At 47.6% G+C, this 9,537-nt stretch overlaps 50 non-coding genes across 50 annotated transcripts; all 50 read right to left on the bottom strand.

Moving 5' to 3' along the window:
- Positions 1-34: 34 nt before the first annotated feature.
- On the bottom strand, positions 35-153 carry LOC145210523 (5S ribosomal RNA). Its single transcript, XR_013855984.1, has one exon. It is a non-coding gene; the product is annotated as a 5S ribosomal RNA (ribosomal RNA).
- Positions 154-228: 75 nt separating this feature from the next.
- On the bottom strand, positions 229-347 carry LOC145211008 (5S ribosomal RNA). The gene has a single exon (XR_013856330.1). It is a non-coding gene; the product is annotated as a 5S ribosomal RNA (ribosomal RNA).
- A 72-nt stretch (positions 348-419) lies between these two features.
- Positions 420-538, bottom strand: LOC145211007 (5S ribosomal RNA). Its single transcript, XR_013856329.1, has one exon. It is a non-coding gene; the product is annotated as a 5S ribosomal RNA (ribosomal RNA).
- Positions 539-610: 72 nt separating this feature from the next.
- LOC145210079 (5S ribosomal RNA) lies at positions 611-729 on the bottom strand. Its single transcript, XR_013855566.1, has one exon. It is a non-coding gene; the product is annotated as a 5S ribosomal RNA (ribosomal RNA).
- Positions 730-795: 66 nt separating this feature from the next.
- LOC145210964 (5S ribosomal RNA) lies at positions 796-914 on the bottom strand. The gene has a single exon (XR_013856288.1). It is a non-coding gene; the product is annotated as a 5S ribosomal RNA (ribosomal RNA).
- Positions 915-989: 75 nt separating this feature from the next.
- Positions 990-1,108, bottom strand: LOC145211006 (5S ribosomal RNA). The gene has a single exon (XR_013856328.1). It is a non-coding gene; the product is annotated as a 5S ribosomal RNA (ribosomal RNA).
- A 75-nt stretch (positions 1,109-1,183) lies between these two features.
- LOC145209909 (5S ribosomal RNA) lies at positions 1,184-1,302 on the bottom strand. Its single transcript, XR_013855409.1, has one exon. It is a non-coding gene; the product is annotated as a 5S ribosomal RNA (ribosomal RNA).
- A 75-nt stretch (positions 1,303-1,377) lies between these two features.
- LOC145210522 (5S ribosomal RNA) lies at positions 1,378-1,496 on the bottom strand. The gene has a single exon (XR_013855983.1). It is a non-coding gene; the product is annotated as a 5S ribosomal RNA (ribosomal RNA).
- A 75-nt stretch (positions 1,497-1,571) lies between these two features.
- On the bottom strand, positions 1,572-1,690 carry LOC145211005 (5S ribosomal RNA). Its single transcript, XR_013856327.1, has one exon. It is a non-coding gene; the product is annotated as a 5S ribosomal RNA (ribosomal RNA).
- Positions 1,691-1,762: 72 nt separating this feature from the next.
- On the bottom strand, positions 1,763-1,881 carry LOC145210078 (5S ribosomal RNA). Its single transcript, XR_013855565.1, has one exon. It is a non-coding gene; the product is annotated as a 5S ribosomal RNA (ribosomal RNA).
- A 66-nt stretch (positions 1,882-1,947) lies between these two features.
- Positions 1,948-2,066, bottom strand: LOC145211061 (5S ribosomal RNA). Its single transcript, XR_013856378.1, has one exon. It is a non-coding gene; the product is annotated as a 5S ribosomal RNA (ribosomal RNA).
- A 75-nt stretch (positions 2,067-2,141) lies between these two features.
- LOC145210247 (5S ribosomal RNA) lies at positions 2,142-2,260 on the bottom strand. Its single transcript, XR_013855724.1, has one exon. It is a non-coding gene; the product is annotated as a 5S ribosomal RNA (ribosomal RNA).
- Positions 2,261-2,335: 75 nt separating this feature from the next.
- LOC145211004 (5S ribosomal RNA) lies at positions 2,336-2,454 on the bottom strand. The gene has a single exon (XR_013856326.1). It is a non-coding gene; the product is annotated as a 5S ribosomal RNA (ribosomal RNA).
- A 75-nt stretch (positions 2,455-2,529) lies between these two features.
- LOC145211003 (5S ribosomal RNA) lies at positions 2,530-2,648 on the bottom strand. The gene has a single exon (XR_013856325.1). It is a non-coding gene; the product is annotated as a 5S ribosomal RNA (ribosomal RNA).
- A 72-nt stretch (positions 2,649-2,720) lies between these two features.
- On the bottom strand, positions 2,721-2,839 carry LOC145210960 (5S ribosomal RNA). Its single transcript, XR_013856284.1, has one exon. It is a non-coding gene; the product is annotated as a 5S ribosomal RNA (ribosomal RNA).
- A 75-nt stretch (positions 2,840-2,914) lies between these two features.
- On the bottom strand, positions 2,915-3,033 carry LOC145210245 (5S ribosomal RNA). Its single transcript, XR_013855722.1, has one exon. It is a non-coding gene; the product is annotated as a 5S ribosomal RNA (ribosomal RNA).
- A 75-nt stretch (positions 3,034-3,108) lies between these two features.
- LOC145211002 (5S ribosomal RNA) lies at positions 3,109-3,227 on the bottom strand. Its single transcript, XR_013856324.1, has one exon. It is a non-coding gene; the product is annotated as a 5S ribosomal RNA (ribosomal RNA).
- A 75-nt stretch (positions 3,228-3,302) lies between these two features.
- LOC145211001 (5S ribosomal RNA) lies at positions 3,303-3,421 on the bottom strand. Its single transcript, XR_013856323.1, has one exon. It is a non-coding gene; the product is annotated as a 5S ribosomal RNA (ribosomal RNA).
- A 72-nt stretch (positions 3,422-3,493) lies between these two features.
- Positions 3,494-3,612, bottom strand: LOC145210959 (5S ribosomal RNA). The gene has a single exon (XR_013856283.1). It is a non-coding gene; the product is annotated as a 5S ribosomal RNA (ribosomal RNA).
- Positions 3,613-3,684: 72 nt separating this feature from the next.
- LOC145210999 (5S ribosomal RNA) lies at positions 3,685-3,803 on the bottom strand. The gene has a single exon (XR_013856321.1). It is a non-coding gene; the product is annotated as a 5S ribosomal RNA (ribosomal RNA).
- Positions 3,804-3,875: 72 nt separating this feature from the next.
- LOC145210738 (5S ribosomal RNA) lies at positions 3,876-3,994 on the bottom strand. The gene has a single exon (XR_013856184.1). It is a non-coding gene; the product is annotated as a 5S ribosomal RNA (ribosomal RNA).
- A 72-nt stretch (positions 3,995-4,066) lies between these two features.
- Positions 4,067-4,185, bottom strand: LOC145210998 (5S ribosomal RNA). Its single transcript, XR_013856320.1, has one exon. It is a non-coding gene; the product is annotated as a 5S ribosomal RNA (ribosomal RNA).
- A 66-nt stretch (positions 4,186-4,251) lies between these two features.
- LOC145209688 (5S ribosomal RNA) lies at positions 4,252-4,370 on the bottom strand. The gene has a single exon (XR_013855202.1). It is a non-coding gene; the product is annotated as a 5S ribosomal RNA (ribosomal RNA).
- Positions 4,371-4,445: 75 nt separating this feature from the next.
- Positions 4,446-4,564, bottom strand: LOC145210521 (5S ribosomal RNA). The gene has a single exon (XR_013855982.1). It is a non-coding gene; the product is annotated as a 5S ribosomal RNA (ribosomal RNA).
- A 75-nt stretch (positions 4,565-4,639) lies between these two features.
- LOC145210997 (5S ribosomal RNA) lies at positions 4,640-4,758 on the bottom strand. The gene has a single exon (XR_013856319.1). It is a non-coding gene; the product is annotated as a 5S ribosomal RNA (ribosomal RNA).
- Positions 4,759-4,830: 72 nt separating this feature from the next.
- LOC145209700 (5S ribosomal RNA) lies at positions 4,831-4,949 on the bottom strand. Its single transcript, XR_013855214.1, has one exon. It is a non-coding gene; the product is annotated as a 5S ribosomal RNA (ribosomal RNA).
- A 72-nt stretch (positions 4,950-5,021) lies between these two features.
- Positions 5,022-5,140, bottom strand: LOC145210077 (5S ribosomal RNA). Its single transcript, XR_013855564.1, has one exon. It is a non-coding gene; the product is annotated as a 5S ribosomal RNA (ribosomal RNA).
- A 66-nt stretch (positions 5,141-5,206) lies between these two features.
- Positions 5,207-5,325, bottom strand: LOC145210963 (5S ribosomal RNA). Its single transcript, XR_013856287.1, has one exon. It is a non-coding gene; the product is annotated as a 5S ribosomal RNA (ribosomal RNA).
- A 75-nt stretch (positions 5,326-5,400) lies between these two features.
- Positions 5,401-5,519, bottom strand: LOC145210996 (5S ribosomal RNA). The gene has a single exon (XR_013856318.1). It is a non-coding gene; the product is annotated as a 5S ribosomal RNA (ribosomal RNA).
- Positions 5,520-5,594: 75 nt separating this feature from the next.
- Positions 5,595-5,713, bottom strand: LOC145210994 (5S ribosomal RNA). Its single transcript, XR_013856317.1, has one exon. It is a non-coding gene; the product is annotated as a 5S ribosomal RNA (ribosomal RNA).
- Positions 5,714-5,788: 75 nt separating this feature from the next.
- Positions 5,789-5,907, bottom strand: LOC145210993 (5S ribosomal RNA). The gene has a single exon (XR_013856316.1). It is a non-coding gene; the product is annotated as a 5S ribosomal RNA (ribosomal RNA).
- A 75-nt stretch (positions 5,908-5,982) lies between these two features.
- Positions 5,983-6,101, bottom strand: LOC145210992 (5S ribosomal RNA). Its single transcript, XR_013856315.1, has one exon. It is a non-coding gene; the product is annotated as a 5S ribosomal RNA (ribosomal RNA).
- A 72-nt stretch (positions 6,102-6,173) lies between these two features.
- LOC145209766 (5S ribosomal RNA) lies at positions 6,174-6,292 on the bottom strand. The gene has a single exon (XR_013855275.1). It is a non-coding gene; the product is annotated as a 5S ribosomal RNA (ribosomal RNA).
- Positions 6,293-6,364: 72 nt separating this feature from the next.
- Positions 6,365-6,483, bottom strand: LOC145210991 (5S ribosomal RNA). The gene has a single exon (XR_013856314.1). It is a non-coding gene; the product is annotated as a 5S ribosomal RNA (ribosomal RNA).
- Positions 6,484-6,555: 72 nt separating this feature from the next.
- LOC145210990 (5S ribosomal RNA) lies at positions 6,556-6,674 on the bottom strand. Its single transcript, XR_013856313.1, has one exon. It is a non-coding gene; the product is annotated as a 5S ribosomal RNA (ribosomal RNA).
- Positions 6,675-6,746: 72 nt separating this feature from the next.
- LOC145210619 (5S ribosomal RNA) lies at positions 6,747-6,865 on the bottom strand. Its single transcript, XR_013856073.1, has one exon. It is a non-coding gene; the product is annotated as a 5S ribosomal RNA (ribosomal RNA).
- Positions 6,866-6,937: 72 nt separating this feature from the next.
- LOC145210989 (5S ribosomal RNA) lies at positions 6,938-7,056 on the bottom strand. Its single transcript, XR_013856312.1, has one exon. It is a non-coding gene; the product is annotated as a 5S ribosomal RNA (ribosomal RNA).
- Positions 7,057-7,122: 66 nt separating this feature from the next.
- LOC145209685 (5S ribosomal RNA) lies at positions 7,123-7,241 on the bottom strand. Its single transcript, XR_013855200.1, has one exon. It is a non-coding gene; the product is annotated as a 5S ribosomal RNA (ribosomal RNA).
- A 75-nt stretch (positions 7,242-7,316) lies between these two features.
- LOC145209908 (5S ribosomal RNA) lies at positions 7,317-7,435 on the bottom strand. Its single transcript, XR_013855408.1, has one exon. It is a non-coding gene; the product is annotated as a 5S ribosomal RNA (ribosomal RNA).
- A 72-nt stretch (positions 7,436-7,507) lies between these two features.
- LOC145209765 (5S ribosomal RNA) lies at positions 7,508-7,626 on the bottom strand. The gene has a single exon (XR_013855274.1). It is a non-coding gene; the product is annotated as a 5S ribosomal RNA (ribosomal RNA).
- A 72-nt stretch (positions 7,627-7,698) lies between these two features.
- Positions 7,699-7,817, bottom strand: LOC145209699 (5S ribosomal RNA). The gene has a single exon (XR_013855213.1). It is a non-coding gene; the product is annotated as a 5S ribosomal RNA (ribosomal RNA).
- Positions 7,818-7,889: 72 nt separating this feature from the next.
- On the bottom strand, positions 7,890-8,008 carry LOC145210076 (5S ribosomal RNA). The gene has a single exon (XR_013855563.1). It is a non-coding gene; the product is annotated as a 5S ribosomal RNA (ribosomal RNA).
- Positions 8,009-8,074: 66 nt separating this feature from the next.
- On the bottom strand, positions 8,075-8,193 carry LOC145209716 (5S ribosomal RNA). The gene has a single exon (XR_013855229.1). It is a non-coding gene; the product is annotated as a 5S ribosomal RNA (ribosomal RNA).
- A 75-nt stretch (positions 8,194-8,268) lies between these two features.
- On the bottom strand, positions 8,269-8,387 carry LOC145210987 (5S ribosomal RNA). Its single transcript, XR_013856310.1, has one exon. It is a non-coding gene; the product is annotated as a 5S ribosomal RNA (ribosomal RNA).
- A 75-nt stretch (positions 8,388-8,462) lies between these two features.
- On the bottom strand, positions 8,463-8,581 carry LOC145210986 (5S ribosomal RNA). The gene has a single exon (XR_013856309.1). It is a non-coding gene; the product is annotated as a 5S ribosomal RNA (ribosomal RNA).
- A 74-nt stretch (positions 8,582-8,655) lies between these two features.
- On the bottom strand, positions 8,656-8,774 carry LOC145209711 (5S ribosomal RNA). The gene has a single exon (XR_013855224.1). It is a non-coding gene; the product is annotated as a 5S ribosomal RNA (ribosomal RNA).
- A 72-nt stretch (positions 8,775-8,846) lies between these two features.
- Positions 8,847-8,965, bottom strand: LOC145210985 (5S ribosomal RNA). The gene has a single exon (XR_013856308.1). It is a non-coding gene; the product is annotated as a 5S ribosomal RNA (ribosomal RNA).
- Positions 8,966-9,037: 72 nt separating this feature from the next.
- Positions 9,038-9,156, bottom strand: LOC145210075 (5S ribosomal RNA). The gene has a single exon (XR_013855562.1). It is a non-coding gene; the product is annotated as a 5S ribosomal RNA (ribosomal RNA).
- A 66-nt stretch (positions 9,157-9,222) lies between these two features.
- Positions 9,223-9,341, bottom strand: LOC145209715 (5S ribosomal RNA). Its single transcript, XR_013855228.1, has one exon. It is a non-coding gene; the product is annotated as a 5S ribosomal RNA (ribosomal RNA).
- A 75-nt stretch (positions 9,342-9,416) lies between these two features.
- On the bottom strand, positions 9,417-9,535 carry LOC145210984 (5S ribosomal RNA). The gene has a single exon (XR_013856307.1). It is a non-coding gene; the product is annotated as a 5S ribosomal RNA (ribosomal RNA).
- Between the last annotated feature and the right edge of the window lie 2 nt (positions 9,536-9,537).

Here is a 9,537-nt window from a genome sequence, read left to right as displayed (position 1 = left end):
CGGATTGTGGAGCACTAAAAACAAAACAAAAAAGCGACTACAACACTTGGTATTCCTAGGCGGTCACCCATCCAAGTACTGACCAAGCCCGAGGCTGCTTAACTTCCGAGATCGAACGAGATCGGGTGCTTTCAACCTGCTGTGGTCGTAGTCCACAACGTCAATGCAAATTCAAACTTTGAGCGATACGCCCTCGGATTGTGAAGCACTAAAAACAAAACAAAAAAGTGACTACAACACTTGGTATTCCTAGGCGGTCACCCATCCAAGTACTGACCAAGCCCGAGGTTGCTTAACTTCCGAGATCGAACGAGATCGGGTGCTTTCAACCTGGTGTGGTCGTAGTCCACAACGTCAATACAAATTCAAACTTTGAGCGATACGACCTCGGATTGTGGAGCTATAAAAAAACAAAAAAGTGACTACAACACTTGGTATTCCTAGGCGGTCACCCATCCAAGTACTGACCAAGCCCGAGGTTGCTTAACTTCCGAGATCGAACGAGATCGGGTGCTTTCAACCTGGTGTGGTCGTAGTCCACAACGTCAATACAAATTCAAACTTTGAGCGATACGACCTCGGATTCTGGAGCACTGAAAAAACAAAAAAGGGACTACAACACTTGGTATTCCTAGGCGGTCACCCATCCAAGTACTGACCAAGCCCGAGGTTGCATAACTTCCGAGATCGAACGAGATCGGGTGCTTTCAACCTGGTGTGGTCGTAGTCCACAACCTCCTTGCAAATTCAAACTTTGATCGAAGCGACCTCGGTTTCTCATGCACTAAAAAAACGAGACTACAACACTTGGTTTTCCTAGGCGGTCACCCATCCAAGTACTGACCAAGCCCGAGGTTGCTTAACTTCCGAGATCGAACGAGATCGGGTGCTTTCAACCTGGTGTGGTCGTAGTCCACAACGTCAATGCAAATTCAAAGTTTGAGCGATACGACCTCGGATTGTGGAGCACTAAAAATAAAACAAAAAAGTGACTACAACACTTGGTATTCCTAGGCGGTCACCCATCCAAGTACTGACCAAGCCCGAGGTTGCTTAACTTCCGAGATCGAACGAGATCGGGTGCTTTCAACCTGGTGTGGTCGTAGTCCACAACTTCAATGCAAATTCAAACTTTGAGCGATACGACCTGGGATTGTGGAGCACTAAAAACAAAACAAAAATGCGACTACAACACTTGGTATTCCTAGGCGGTCACCCATCCAAGTACTGACCAAGCCCGAGGCTGCTTAACTTCCGAGATCGAACGAGATCGGGTGCTTTCAACCTGGTGTGGTCGTAGTCCACAACGTCAATGCAAATTCAAACTTTGAGCGATACGACCTCGGATTGTGGAGCACTAAAAACAAAACAAAAAAGCGACTACAACACTTGGTATTCCTAGGCGGTCACCCATCCAAGTACTGACCAAGCCCGAGGCTGCTTAACTTCCGAGATCGAACGAGATCGGGTGCTTTCAACCTGCTGTGGTCGTAGTCCACAACGTCAATGCAAATTCAAACTTTGAGCGATACGCCCTCGGATTGTGAAGCACTAAAAACAAAACAAAAAAGTGACTACAACACTTGGTATTCCTAGGCGGTCACCCATCCAAGTACTGACCAAGCCCGAGGTTGCTTAACTTCCGAGATCGAACGAGATCGGGTGCTTTCAACCTGGTGTGGTCGTAGTCCACAACGTCAATGCAAATTCAAAGTTTGATCGATACGACCTCGGATTCTGGAGCACTGAAAAAACAAAAAAGGGACTACAACACTTGGTATTCCTAGGCGGTCACCCATCCAAGTACTGACCAAGCCCGAGGTTGCATAACTTCCGAGATCGAACGAGATCGGGTGCTTTCAACCTGGTGTGGTCGTAGTCCACAACTTCCTTGCAAATTCAAACTTTGATCGAAGCGACCTCGGTTTCTCATGCACTAAAAAAACGAGACTACAACACTTGGTATTCCTAGGCGGTCACCCATCCAAGTACTGACCAAGCCCGAGGTTGCTTAACTTCCGAGATCGAACGAGATCGGGTGCTTTCAACCTGGTGTGGTCGTAGTCCACAATGTCTCTGCAAATTCAAACTTTGGGCGATACGACCTCGGATTGTGGAGCACTAAAAACAAAACAAAAAAGTGACTACAACACTTCGTATTCCTAGGCGGTCACCCATCCAAGTACTGACCAAGCCCGAGGTTGCTTAACTTCCGAGATCGAACGAGATCGGGTGCTTTCAACCTGGTGTGGTCGTAGTCCAGAAGGTCCCTCCAAATTCAAACTTTGAGCGATATGCCCTCGGATTGTGAAGCACTAAAAACAAAATAAAAAAGTGACTACAACACTTGGTATTCCTAGGCGGTCACCCATCCAAGTACTGACCAAGCCCGAGGTTGCTTAACTTCCGAGATCGAACGAGATCGGGTGCTTTCAACCTGGTGTGGTCGTAGTCCACAATGTCTCTGCAAATTCAAACCTTGGGCGATACGACCTCGGATTGTGGAGCACTAAAAACAAAACAAAAAAGTGACTACAACACTTGGTATTCCTAGGCGGTCACCCATCCAAGTACTGACCAAGCCCGAGGTTGCTTAACTTCCGAGATCGAACGAGATCGGGTGCTTTCAACCTGGTGTGGTCGTAGTCCACAACGTCAATGCAAATTCAAACTTTGAGCGATACGACCTCGGATTGTGGAGCACTAAAAAAACAAAAAAGGGACTACAACACTTGGTATTCCTAGGCGGTCTCCCATCCAAGTACTGACCAAGCCCGAGGTTGCTTAACTTCCGAGATCGAACGAGATCGGGTGCTTTCAACCTGGTGTGGTCGTAGTCCACAATGTCTCTGCAAATTCAAACTTTGGGCGATACGACCTCGGATTGTGGAGCACTAAAAACAAAACAAAAAAGTGACTACAACACTTCGTATTCCTAGGCGGTCACCCATCCAAGTACTGACCAAGCCCGAGGTTGCTTAACTTCCGAGATCGAACGAGATCGGGTGCTTTCAACCTGGTGTGGTCGTAGTCCAGAAGGTCCCTCCAAATTCAAACTTTGAGCGATATGCCCTCGGATTGTGAAGCACTAAAAACAAAATAAAAAAGTGACTACAACACTTGGTATTCCTAGGCGGTCACCCATCCAAGTACTGACCAAGCCCGAGGTTGCTTAACTTCCGAGATCGAACGAGATCGGGTGCTTTCAACCTGGTGTGGTCGTAGTCCACAATGTCTCTGCAAATTCAAACCTTGGGCGATACGACCTCGGATTGTGGAGCACTAAAAACAAAACAAAAAAGTGACTACAACACTTGGTATTCCTAGGCGGTCACCCATCCAAGTACTGACCAAGCCCGAGGTTGCTTAACTTCCGAGATCGAACGAGATCGGGTGCTTTCAACCTGGTGTGGTCGTAGTCCACAACGTCAATGCAAATTCAAACTTTGAGCGATACGACCTCGGATTGTGGAGCACTAAAAAAACAAAAAAGGGACTACAACACTTGGTATTCCTAGGCGGTCTCCCATCCAAGTACTGACCAAGCCCGAGGTTGCTTAACTTCCGAGATCGAACGAGATCGGGTGCTTTCAACCTGGTGTGGTCGTAGTCCACAACGTCAATGCAAATTCAAAGTTTGATCGATACGACCTCGGATTCTGGAGCACTGAAAAAACAAAAAAGTGACTACAACACTTGGTATTCCTAGGCGGTCACCCATCCAAGTACTGACCAAGCCCGAGGTTGCTTAACTTCCGAGATCGAACGAGATCGGGTGCTTTCAACCTGGTGTGGTCGTAGTCCACAACGTCAATGCAAATTCAAAGTTTGATCGATACGACCTCGGATTCTGGAGCACTGAAAAAACAAAAAAGGGACTACAACACTTGGTATTCCTAGGCGGTCACCCATCCAAGTACTGACCAAGCCCGAGGTTGCTTAACTTCCGAGATCGAACGAGATCGGGTGCTTTCAACCTGGTGTGGTCGTAGTCCACAACGTCAATGCAAATTCAAACTTTGGGCGATACGACCTCGGATTGTGGAGCACTAAAAAAACAAAAAAGTGACTACAACACTTGGTATTCCTAGGCGGTCACCCATCCAAGTACTGACCAAGCCCGAGGTTGCTTAACTTCCGAGATCGAACGAGATCGGGTGCTTTCAACCTGGTGTGGTCGTAGTCCACAACCTCCTTGCAAATTCAAACTTTGAGCGATACGACCTCGGTTTCTCATGCACTAAAAAAACGAGACTACAACACTTGGTATTCCTAGGCGGTCACCCATCCGAGTACTGACCAAGCCCGAGGTTGCTTAACTTCCGAGATCGAACGAGATCGGGTGCTTTCAACCTGGTGTGGTCGTAGTCCACAACTTCAATGCAAATTCAAACTTTGAGCGATACGACCTGGGATTGTGGAGCACTAAAAACAAAACAAAAAAGCGACTACAACACTTGGTATTCCTAGGCGGTCACCCATCCAAGTACTGACCAAGCCCGAGGCTGCTTAACTTCCGAGATCGAACGAGATCGGGTGCTTTCAACCTGCTGTGGTCGTAGTCCACAACGTCAATGCAAATTCAAACTTTGAGCGATACGCCCTCGGATTGTGAAGCACTAAAAACAAAACAAAAAAGTGACTACAACACTTGGTATTCCTAGGCGGTCACCCATCCAAGTACTGACCAAGCCCGAGGTTGCTTAACTTCCGAGATCGAACGAGATCGGGTGCTTTCAACCTGGTGTGGTCGTAGTCCACAACGTCAATGCAAATTCAAACTTTGAGCGATACGACCTCGGATTGTGGAGCACTAAAAAAACAAAAAAGTGACTACAACACTTGGTATTCCTAGGCGGTCACCCATCCAAGTACTGACCAAGCCCGAGGTTGCTTAACTTCCGAGATCGAACGAGATCGGGTGTTTTCAACCTGGTGTGGTCGTAGTCCACAACGTCAATGCAAATTCAAAGTTTGATCGATACGACCTCGGATTGTGGAGCACTGAAAAAACAAAAAAGGGACTACAACACTTGGTATTCCTAGGCGGTCACCCATCCAAGTACTGACCAAGCCCGAGGTTGCATAACTTCCGAGATCGAACGAGATCGGGTGCTTTCAACCTGGTGTGGTCGTAGTCCACGACCTCCTTGCAAATTCAAACTTTGATCGAAGCGACCTCGGTTTCTCATGCACTAAAAAAACGAGACTACAACACTTGGTTTTCCTAGGCGGTCACCCATCCAAGTACTGACCAAGCCCGAGGTTGCTTAACTTCCGAGATCGAACGAGATCGGGTGCTTTCAACCTGGTGTGGTCGTAGTCCACAACGTCAATGCAAATTCAAAGTTTGAGCGACACGACCTCGGATTGTGGAGCACAAAAAATAAAACAAAAAAGTGACTACAACACTTGGTATTCCTAGGCGGTCACCCATCCAAGTACTGACCAAGCCCGAGGTTGCTTAACTTCCGAGATCGAACGAGATCGGGTGCTTTCAACCTGGTGTGGTCGTAGTCCACAATGTCTCTGCAAATTCAAACTTTGGGCGATACGACCTCGGATTGTGGAGCACTAGAAACAAAACAAAAAAGTGACTACAACACTTGGTATTCCTAGGCGGTCACCCATCCAAGTACTGACCAAGCCCGAGGTTGCTTAACTTCCGAGATCGAACGAGATCGGGTGCTTTCAACCTGGTGTGGTCGTAGTCCAGAACGTCCCTCCAAATTCAAACTTTGAGCGATACGCCCTCGGATTGTGAAGCACTAAAAACAAAATAAAAAAGTGACTACAACACTTGGTATTCCTAGGCGGTCACCCATCCAAGTACTGACCAAGCCCGAGGTTGCTTAACTTCCGAGATCGAACGAGATCGGGTGCTTTCAACCTGGTGTGGTCGTAGTCCACAATGTCTCTGCAAATTCAAACCTTGGGCGATACGACCTCGGATTGTGGAGCACTAAAAACATAACAAAAAAGTGACTACAACACTTGGTATTCCTAGGCGGTCACCCATCCAAGTACTGACCAAGCCCGAGGTTGCTTAACTTCCGAGATCGAACGAGATCGGGTGCTTTCAACCTGGTGTGGTCGTAGTCCACAACGTCAATGCAAATTCAAACTTTGAGCGATACGACCTCGGATTGTGGAGCACTAAAAAAACAAAAAAGTGACTACAACACTTGGTATTCCTAGGCGGTCACCCATCCAAGTACTGACCAAGCCCGAGGCTGCTTAACTTCCGAGATCGAACGAGATCGGGTGCTTTCAACCTGGTGTGGTCGTAGTCCACAACGTCAATGCAAATTCAAAGTTTGATCGATACGACCTCGGATTCTGGAGCACTGAAAAAACAAAAAAGTGACTACAACACTTGGTATTCCTAGGCGGTCACCCATCCAAGTACTGACCAAGCCCGAGGTTGCTTAACTTCCGAGATCGAACGAGATCGGGTGCTTTCAACCTGGTGTGGTCGTAGTCCACAACGTCAATGCAAATTCAAAGTTTGATCGATACGACCTCGGATTCTGGAGCACTGAAAAAACAAAAAAGTGACTACAACACTTGGTATTCCTAGGCGGTCACCCATCCAAGTACTGACCAAGCCCGAGGTTGCTTAACTTCCGAGATCGAACGAGATCGGGTGCTTTCAACCTGGTGTGGTCGTAGTCCACAACGTCAATGCAAATTCAAAGTTTGATCGATACGACCTCGGATTCTGGAGCACTGAAAAAACAAAAAAGGGACTACAACACTTGGTATTCCTAGGCGGTCACCCATCCAAGTACTGACCAAGCCCGAGGTTGCTTAACTTCCGAGATCGAACGAGATCGGGTGCTTTCAACCTGGTGTGGTCGTAGTCCACAACGTCAATGCAAATTCAAACTTTGGGCGATACGACCTCGGATTGTGGAGCACTAAAAAAACAAAAAAGTGACTACAACACTTGGTATTCCTAGGCGGTCACCCATCCAAGTACTGACCAAGCCCGAGGTTGCTTAACTTCCGAGATCGAACGAGATCGGGTGCTTTCAACCTGGTGTGGTCGTAGTCCACAACCTCCTTGCAAATTCAAACTTTGAGCGATACGACCTCGGTTTCTCATGCACTAAAAAAACGAGACTACAACACTTGGTATTCCTAGGCGGTCACCCATCCGAGTACTGACCAAGCCCGAGGTTGCTTAACTTCCGAGATCGAACGAGATCGGGTGCTTTCAACCTGGTGTGGTCGTAGTCCACAACTTCAATGCAAATTCAAACTTTGAGCGATACGACCTGGGATTGTGGAGCACTAAAAACAAAACAAAAAAGCGACTACAACACTTGGTATTCCTAGGCGGTCACCCATCCAAGTACTGACCAAGCCCGAGGCTGCTTAACTTCCGAGATCGAACGAGATCGGGTGCTTTCAACCTGGTGTGGTCGTAGTCCACAACGTCAATGCAAATTCAAACTTTGAGCGATACGACCTCGGATTGTGGAGCACTAAAAAAACAAAAAAGTGACTACAACACTTGGTATTCCTAGGCGGTCACCCATCCAAGTACTGACCAAGCCCGAGGCTGCTTAACTTCCGAGATCGAACGAGATCGGGTGCTTTCAACCTGGTGTGGTCGTAGTCCACAACGTCAATGCAAATTCAAACTTTGAGCGATACGACCTCGGATTGTGGAGCACTAAAAAAACAAAAAAGTGACTACAACACTTGGTATTCCTAGGCGGTCACCCATCCAAGTACTGACCAAGCCCGAGGTTGCTTAACTTCCGAGATCGAACGAGATCGGGTGTTTTCAACCTGGTGTGGTCGTAGTCCACAACGTCAATGCAAATTCAAAGTTTGATCGATACGACCTCGGATTGTGGAGCACTAAAAAAACAAAAAAGGGACTACAACACTTGGTATTCCTAGGCGGTCACCCATCCAAGTACTGACCAAGCCCGAGGTTGCATAACTTCCGAGATCGAACGAGATCGGGTGCTTTCAACCTGGTGTGGTCGTAGTCCACGACCTCCTTGCAAATTCAAACTTTGATCGAAGCGACCTCGGTTTCTCATGCACTAAAAAAACGAGACTACAACACTTGGTTTTCCTAGGCGGTCACCCATCCAAGTACTGACCAAGCCCGAGGTTGCTTAACTTCCGAGATCAAACGAGATCGGGTGCTTTCAACCTGGTGTGGTCGTAGTCCAGAACGTCCCTCCAAATTCAAACTTTGAGCGATACGCCCTCGGATTGTGAAGCACTAAAAACAAAATAAAAAAGTGACTACAACACTTGGTATTCCTAGGCGGTCACCCATCCAAGTACTGACCAAGCCCGAGGTTGCTTAACTTCCGAGATCGAACGAGATCGGGTGCTTTCAACCTGGTGTGGTCGTAGTCCACAATGTCTCTGCAAATTCAAACCTTGGGCGATACGACCTCGGATTGTGGAGCACTAAAAACAAAACAAAAAAGTGACTACAACACTTGGTATTCCTAGGCGGTCACCCATCCAAGTACTGACCAAGCCCGAGGTTGCTTAACTTCCGAGATCGAACGAGATCGGGTGCTTTCAACCTGGTGTGGTCGTAGTCCACAACGTCAATGCAAATTCAAACTTTGAGCGATACGACCTCGGATTGTGGAGCACCAAAAAAAAACAAAAAAGGGACTACAACACTTGGTATTCCTAGGCGGTCACCCATCCAAGTACTGACCAAGCCCGAGGCTGCTTAACTTCCGAGATCGAACGAGATCGGGTGCTTTCAACCTGGTGTGGTCGTAGTCCACAACGTCAATGCAAATTCAAAGTTTGATCGATACGACCTCGGATTCTGGAGCACTGAAAAAACAAAAAAGTGACTACAACACTTGGTATTCCTAGGCGGTCACCCATCCAAGTACTGACCAAGCCCGAGGTTGCTTAACTTCCGAGATCGAACGAGATCGGGTGCTTTCAACCTGGTGTGGTCGTAGTCCACAACGTCAATGCAAATTCAAAGTTTGATCGATACGACCTCGGATTGTGGAGCACTGAAAAAACAAAAAAGGGACTACAACACTTGGTATTCCTAGGCGGTCACCCATCCAAGTACTGACCAAGCCCGAGGTTGCATAACTTCCGAGATCGAACGAGATCGGGTGCTTTCAACCTGGTGTGGTCGTAGTCCACGACCTCCTTGCAAATTCAAACTTTGATCGAAGCGACCTCGGTTTCTCATGCACTAAAAAAACGAGACTACAACACTTGGTTTTCCTAGGCGGTCACCCATCCAAGTACTGACCAAGCCCGAGGTTGCTTAACTTCCGAGATCAAACGAGATCGGGTGCTTTCAACCTGGTGTGGTCGTAGTCCAGAACGTCCCTCCAAATTCAAACTTTGAGCGATACGCCCTCGGATTGTGAAGCACTAAAAACAAAATAAAAAAGTGACTACAACACTTGGTATTCCTAGGCGGTCACCCATCCAAGTACTGACCAAGCCCGAGGTTGCTTAACTTCCGAGATCGAACGAGATCGGGTGCTTTCAACCTGGTGTGGTCGTAGTCCA

This window comes from Phallusia mammillata, chromosome 1 (genome assembly GCF_965637545.1).
Source record: "Phallusia mammillata chromosome 1, kaPhaMamm4.hap1.1, whole genome shotgun sequence".
NCBI classification, from domain to species: Eukaryota; Metazoa; Chordata; class Ascidiacea; order Phlebobranchia; family Ascidiidae; genus Phallusia; species Phallusia mammillata.
Note: the sequence above shows the minus strand (reverse complement) of the source record. Positions and strands in the feature narration are given on the sequence as shown.